Below are 7,503 nucleotides of genomic sequence, written 5' to 3' on the forward strand. Positions count from 1 at the left end.
AATAAAATAGACAAGCGAAGGTCTTTGAAAACTGACTTTAAATGTACTGGATATAATCTCACTAGGCTGCGCACAATTTCACTGAGGACTTTCTTCCACCAGCTCTGCTTGCAATAATAGTTCTTCCATTGTCTTGCCTTCATCTGATCATAAACTTCAAACACACACTAGTCTTTCCATTGGACAACAGATTGAGTCATTTATGCAATGATTTTTATAATGTTATATTTTTGAGGGGGGCCACTGAGGAACGCCTTCCAGAAGACCTGCTAGACAAATTCTAAAAGAGCTGTACCACTACTTCTCACTGCTTTTGTTCTTGTTAAAATTAAATCTTTGAGAGTGTCAAACTTTTTTCCATTCATCATGTTGCTGTTTATTTGTCTGATTGTGAGGATTTATGTATTCCCTTTGAATCCAGCATAATAATCCTGACACCGTTTTTGGTATTAGGAAGTTCTTCATTTTCTCTCTCTAGTTTATTACTTTTTGTTCCAGAGGAGTATTTTACATTAAACCACATAAGATAGAAGATGTTGATGATATTGATAATGATAGTAATCAGAATATTTTAAAGCTTTAATTTAATAAATAACATAATATTTACTAAAGCACGTTCACCTAAAATGCTTGGTGGTCACATCTTAATTAAGATAAACAAAGTCAGTTGCTTCACTTTTCCCAGAAAATGTTTGTAAACATTCCAAACTGCTAGGAATCTTCTTTTGTGAAATATCTTTGTTTATTATTATTATTATTATATTTTAAAAAATTCATTGTTGCATGTTTTCTTCTCTTTCCTCACCCTCCCATAGCCTTCCATACAATGCATCCTTGTTCTATGTTGTTGACATATTTATTATGTCTAATCATATTTTCCTCTCGGATAGTTCCCCTCATCAAATCTGACGCAGTGTTCATTATCTATCCAGTCTTTTCCTATTCTCTCCCCAACACCCCTTGCAGGTCCTATTTTATAACAATGGTGTTATAAAGTATTTGTCCTTTTGTGACTGAGATATTTCACTCAGCATAATGTCCTCCAGGGTCTCCCATGTTGTGTAATGTTTGATGAGTTCATTGTTTTTCAATTCTGTGTAATATCTGATTGTGTGAATGTACCACAGCTTCTTTACCCATTCATTTGTTGATGGCCACTTGGGTTGCTTCTATCTATTTGCTGTCGCGAATAACACAGCAATAAATATGGGTGTGCACATATCTGTTTGAATTATGGTTCTGATTTCTTTCTTGTATTTTCTCAGTAATGGAATTGCGGGGTCAAGTGGCATTTCTATTTCCAACTTTTTGAGAAAATGCCAGACTGCCTTCCATAGTGACGCTATCATTTTAACGTTCCCCTCAGCAGTGATTAAGGGCTCCAGTCTTTTTACAACCTTGCCAGCATTCATTGTTTACTGCCCTGTTGAACTTTGCTGTTGTTCCTGGGATGAGATAATATCTCTCTCTTTTTTTTTTTTTTGCAATGAGTAATAGATCTTATGGAGTTGATGTGAAAATAAACTTCTTGTACTTAGAGGCAATGTTATAGGTCCCACTGAAATCGCAAATGTCTTTGATTTCTTTGCATGTGTTCAGTTGTCTTTAACAATGGCTCTACTATTGCCAACGAAGAGATGGAGACAGGAGCCACTGTGTCTATATGTCTTGCATCTGTAATTGTAATGGCTTATGAAGGTAGTTGTCTTACGTGTAGATTTAGAATAAGGATGATTGAATAAATAGTCATTTTCATTTCTGAAAGAGATTAAATGAGTGATTGAACTAGATGTTAAAAAAATCACTTTATGCATGATATTTTACAAATTAATGAAAGTATGGAGCCATTCTAATGATGGATAAAGAAATTTTTTCCATTGTAATTTAAAGAACAAAATGGGTCCTCTTTAAATGAAAGAGGTCTAAAATTTGTCAAGCTTATCAAAAGTGCACAAGTAATGAAGAGATATAACTTTATAACATATTTGAAGCACATTAATTTCTTAACACTCATCATTTTTGTACTTTATCATAATTCTTATGATCCTTGTGGAAAACAGTAATTTTGAGAAAAAGTAAGTAAACGTCATGGTAATGAAGTTTTATGAGGAATGCTGTGATTTCTCTATTTGAGTAATAGGTTGCAAATGAATTTAATTTCATTGTCATTTTCCTCTCTCAGTCTCTATGTCCTAAGATATAGGTACAAAGTACTGTACTTAAAAATTAAATAGATATTTGAAACAGATCCAGGAAAAATATTAGCCAAAGTTTTTCAAATGGTGATGAAATGACACTGAGGATATGGCTGTAGCAAGCTTGGTGGGGGAAATATGCAGGTGAAACTATCACTTATGATAACTTGGAATATTAAAAATATATATCACATAATGAAGTTATGAACCTTGAAAAGATGATTTTCATGCAGAAGGTCGAAAGTTTCAGTTGGCTTCATTTAATTGCCTAATAAAAACTTTAAGAAAGGAGAGACAAGCTAACGATAGAGCTATTGCATTAGAAGCACGTTTTAAAGGACATAGAAGGAAGTAGGACTTCTGTGAAGACCTTTGGCGTAGGAAACCCTAAGGGGAAGCTTTGTGCCGTCCTCTAGAGTTGATATGATTTGTTGACTCATCAGTACACACTCACAAACACAATGACAAGACTTTTTGGAAAATTGTAGTCTTCCCAATAGGTCAAAGATGTTGCAATGAAATAAGGTTTGAGCCAAAGTGAAAATCAAAGGTTGAAACTTTTGAACAACTCAAGGTTGTCCTTAGAAGCATCTATGCATTTCACAAAGGGACTTTTGGATATGCTAAGGGTGTTGTCCCACAGCAGTCCCATGGAACCCAAAGTAGAAAGAGTCTTGTCTCAGTCTTCCCAGCTCCCTCCTCATTTTCTCTCAAATTTTATTTCAGTTGTGAAATGTATTTTCATGTTTTAGTGTTTGCTTCATAAAATAGTTCTCAAAACTTATTGCCATCAAATCTGTTCCACAGGGATCCTACAGAGTAGAAGTATCCAATGGGTTTCCAAGAGAGTAAATCTCTGTGAGAACAGACTGTGTCACCTTGATCTTGAACAGTCGTTGTTGGGTTCAAAGCTTTTGATTAGGAGCCATATGTTTTAATCATTGCTCTGTTTCTTTACTTATTCACTCATTCACCCACTCACTCACTCACTTACTCTCTCACACACTGCCCACCCAATGTGATCTTCCAGTGAGTTTTTAGGGGCTATAAATTGCTTGGGATAGACGACATTGTCTGTCTACCTCCTGTGAAGTAGTTCCTTGGTTCAAACTACCTACCTTTGTGTTGGCAGCACAACTCCTTGTCCACTAGGTCACAAGAGCTCCATCTCTTTGCTTCTCAAAAGACCCTTAATTATTTAACATTCATAAGAAAAGATACATTCCTTCCCAATGTTGTCATTAAGAATTTAGAGTTGTGCCTAAATGGCTTAATTGCTTTGTCTTAGGTCGTATCAAATACTAAACTTACTGCCATAGAATCAACTCCAATTCTTAGAGATTCTCCACTGAGTTTCTGAGCCTTTCAATCTTAACGGGACGAGGCTCTTCATTTGTCTCTGGTGAATTTGAAGCACCGGAGACTCATGGTATTATGGTTAGCAGTGCAGCACATCACAGTCTATGCCACGGGAACTCCTTTTAGGTAATTTCTTATTGTTGTTGTTTTAGGTGCTATCAAGTCAGGATTGACTCATAGTGACCCTATGAACAGGCAATCTGAACCCTGATTTATCCCATGCCATCCTAACCAACTCTGAAATACTCAAGTCCATTGCTGAAGTCACCGTGTCAATCTACCTCATTGAAGGTTCTCCACTCCTTCACCAACCTCCCATCCTTCCAAGTATGATGTCCTTTTCCAATGAAACAGCTTTTCTAGCTACCTGTCCGAAGTATGAACAATGAATCTTCACCATCTTTGTCTCCAAGGAGTGCTCCGGCTGCACCCTCATATATAGACATATAGATGTGTCTTTTTAAAGTCCAAGGGATATTCAGTACTCTTCTCCAGCACCGCAACTCAAAGACATCAATTCTTCTGTCATCTTTATTCAGTGATTTCTAGCTATCTGATGTGTAGCAGATGATTGAGAAGACCATGGCCTGAACTAGGTGCACTTGGTCTTTACAATGATGTCCATTGCTCTTTGATATTGTGGAGCAGCCCCTGACAGTGGAGTTGTCCAATTCAGTAAGTTTCCTGATTTCCCTACTACTGGTATCAAGATGTTGATTGTAAAGCCAAGGAAGATGTTCACAAAGAAATCAATGACCATGACCAGGGATGTTTGACTTTTGTTATGGATAATTCAATTTCTGATACTTACAAGGGATCAAATTTTCACTTTACCAGTGTATTGAAAACGTAGTGGAGGAAAATCAATGGCTATGATTAGAATGGAAAAAGAATGCAAGCCAGGCTAAAGACTTCTAACTAACCCATGCACACGCATGCACACACACACACACCCCTACACACACACACACACCCCTCTTCTTGATTCTCATCTTCTTTCCCAGTTCCTACCCTGACAAACACAACTCTTGATAAATGCTCCATTAGTTTTGATGCTTGCCTTGGTGCACTGGTGTGTCTGAAGGGTTTCCCTCAGGTCTGCTAACATCTCCGGATTATATACTGTCTACCTTTTTTGTTTTCCTTCTAAGCCATCATTCTTGGAAGGGCATCTACTTCATCATCATCCTTCAGTGCTGTTTGGATTTGTGGCTGTGTTGTCAAGCAGGAAGGGAGGCCTGTGGAGGAGGAGAATCTTACTGAGTTATTTTGTTAAGTAACAGGGTAATTTCCTAGCTACCAAAGGAGCAGACTTAGCCCACTCCCTTCATCATAGGATTAATAGGACAGAACTAATGGGGTGCTGAGAAACATGCTGAGGTGAGAAGGGGCAAGTGGATATGGCTAACTAAGACTCAATTTTTTCCTCTGTGGCAAAATATTGTATCTTGAACATTTATAAGAGATTAAGGGATTGTTACCTGTACTGCTATGGTTGGAGACAGTGAAATTGTCTTAAGATAGGGCAGGGTTCAGAAATATTTTATCTACGGTCACTATGAATTGCAGGCAACTTGAGGGCACATAACAACCACCACCACCATCACCACCACCACCACCACCACCACTACTGCGTGGTAGCACTGATAAATTCAGGATTATTTATAATACATACCATAGCTCTAAAGAAAACTAATGTAATTTCTGACAACCTGTGTTTTCAGTAAGAAAAACTGGTTAAACTGTCGAATTAACATTTGTTTTGTTCTCAGACTCTGTTTCAAATTCTCTGTTGTCATGTAGATTACATTAAATTGTCTGTTTACTGGGAGGAGAAATGCATCTTTCCTGAATTAGCATTTGTCTTTTTCTCAGCCATATGTAAACTGAAAGGTGTTGGTTTACTACAAACTGTATATAAACCATCCCTTGAATGTAAGAACCCTGTAGCTTTTGAAACGTCATTTTTCTCAGCCTCATGTAAATTGTGCCTTGTCTGTTTACTAGAAACTGTATGTAAGCTATTCTTTTGAATGTGAGGACTCTACAACTTCATACTAGAGATAATAATATGTTAAGTGATTCCTAACCCAAGTATAAAAGGCAATAACTATCTTTAAACAGGGAGATAGATTTTAGAGAATTCTCTCTGCTCTCCCAGATCTGCAATAAAGTACTTTGAGTATTTCAATCTGTCTGTCTTATTGGCAAGTTACTATGGAAAGTACTGAAGGACCCCTGAACCGCTGGTCCTGTTCTGTCCCGAGTGGACGGCGAAGACCCAAGACTCCAAGACACCGGATGCAACAGCAAGAGATAAGAGGTTTATTGTGGAGCTCAGGGCTGACTCTTATCTCTGGCAAGAGATAAAGGAGCCGACTCAGAGCAGACAAAGTTGGGTTTTTTATACACTTTAGGGGGATACAACTGAGTATCAGCTTCTCATTGGGTGATGAAAGCACAGTTTGAATTCATTGGTTCAGTGTTCACTCAGGGTTTACACAGCATTTTTGCACATAGCACTTGCCGCAGTCACGTAGCACATGTAGCAGTTAGATAGATCTTTAACTATATGGTGGTGTCACAAATTCTTAAGTATACAATGAGTTCAAACTCTAGGGCAGTGGAAAAGCACAAGATACATTGGTTATCAGTCGGGAAACAAAGGCACATGGGTTATCAGTTGAGAAACAATCTTTGCTTGTTTGCTCTGCCTTTCTGCTAGCCATTCTTGAAATACTGTTGCCTTGGATACAGCTGGGTGTGGGGCTCTACCAGGGACAATGGAAAATTCCTGAGTTTAACTTAGCTGAGAACTATAGAAACTTGAGTTTAATTCAGCTGAGAACTATAAGGACTATATTAATTTCAATCTTTTCAGTACCCTTTGTGTTCACTAACACCACCTTAGCTTGGGTCTCAGGAAAGCATGTATTGTGTGTGAGTTCATATAACTTGCTTGCTTTCTTACACATTTGACTGGTTCCTATCTCTCTGTATGGATATATGTTAAAGGAATGGAAAAATTCTGTTTCAAAGATGCTATTGCAGATTAAGTTGTTTATGGTAGATACCCTTCCTGAGAGCTCAGTGGTGGTGGCAGTAAATACTTGAGTAGCCCCAGGCTGCAACTCAGATCTTCAGCAGTCATCTGGCAAATGACTGTTATATGGTCCCAGTGTGGGTTTCAGGAAAACACAGATGAGATTTGGAACAAAATGTGATTCAGAACATTCCCCCTCAAATCTTCACCAAGTTGTTTTAGGGAAAGGAGGTATTACAAAATTAGGCAAAGATAATATTAACGAAAGATGTTAAGGTAAGAACGCAAACAACTCCCATTGTAGATGTTCCAGTTATAGGAATAGGTCATAAACTGATGGTAGAAAGATTGGATTAGAACTAATGGCGTGAATTTGAGAAGATCTGCTTTCTGTCGGTATAACATCACACATATTATTCCCTGTAGCGACTTTATTTTAAGTGATCCTCCTACACAAGACTTAAATGGTTGGTACATTTTACAGATGGCCAGGCTGCCCTTGAGGTGCAGAATTTCCACATAAAGGACCACAAAGGTCAGAATTTTAGAGCTAGAGACCTAAGGCTATTCTTGAACTACTGGAGCATGCTTTACTAGGAAATGCTTTATCCCCAATTAATCTGTGTGCTTGATTTGCCTTTTCAGTTAAACTTTTTGTTAATGTGATCAAAACAGTCCTCACTTTAGTGTGGGATAACGGATGAGGCAAAGTTAGATGGAACTAACTGCACAGCTCAGGGCTCCAGTAGTAAAGGGAAAGGAGAAATTGTTCAGGAGTCTTCCTATTTCTCTTTTCATCTGCTAAACTCAATCTCCTGTGAAACTGGATGAAATATGTTTAAGGCATTGAAGTCTTTGGGGGAGAGAATATTTTAAAAGTATTATATTTTAGGGCATTATGTTTAT

The sequence above is a fragment of the Elephantulus edwardii genome, unplaced genomic scaffold (assembly GCF_000299155.1).
Source record: "Elephantulus edwardii isolate Elephantulus edwardi_28Jun2011 unplaced genomic scaffold, EleEdw1.0 scaffold00006, whole genome shotgun sequence".
NCBI lineage: Eukaryota > Metazoa > Chordata > Mammalia > Macroscelidea > Macroscelididae > Elephantulus > Elephantulus edwardii.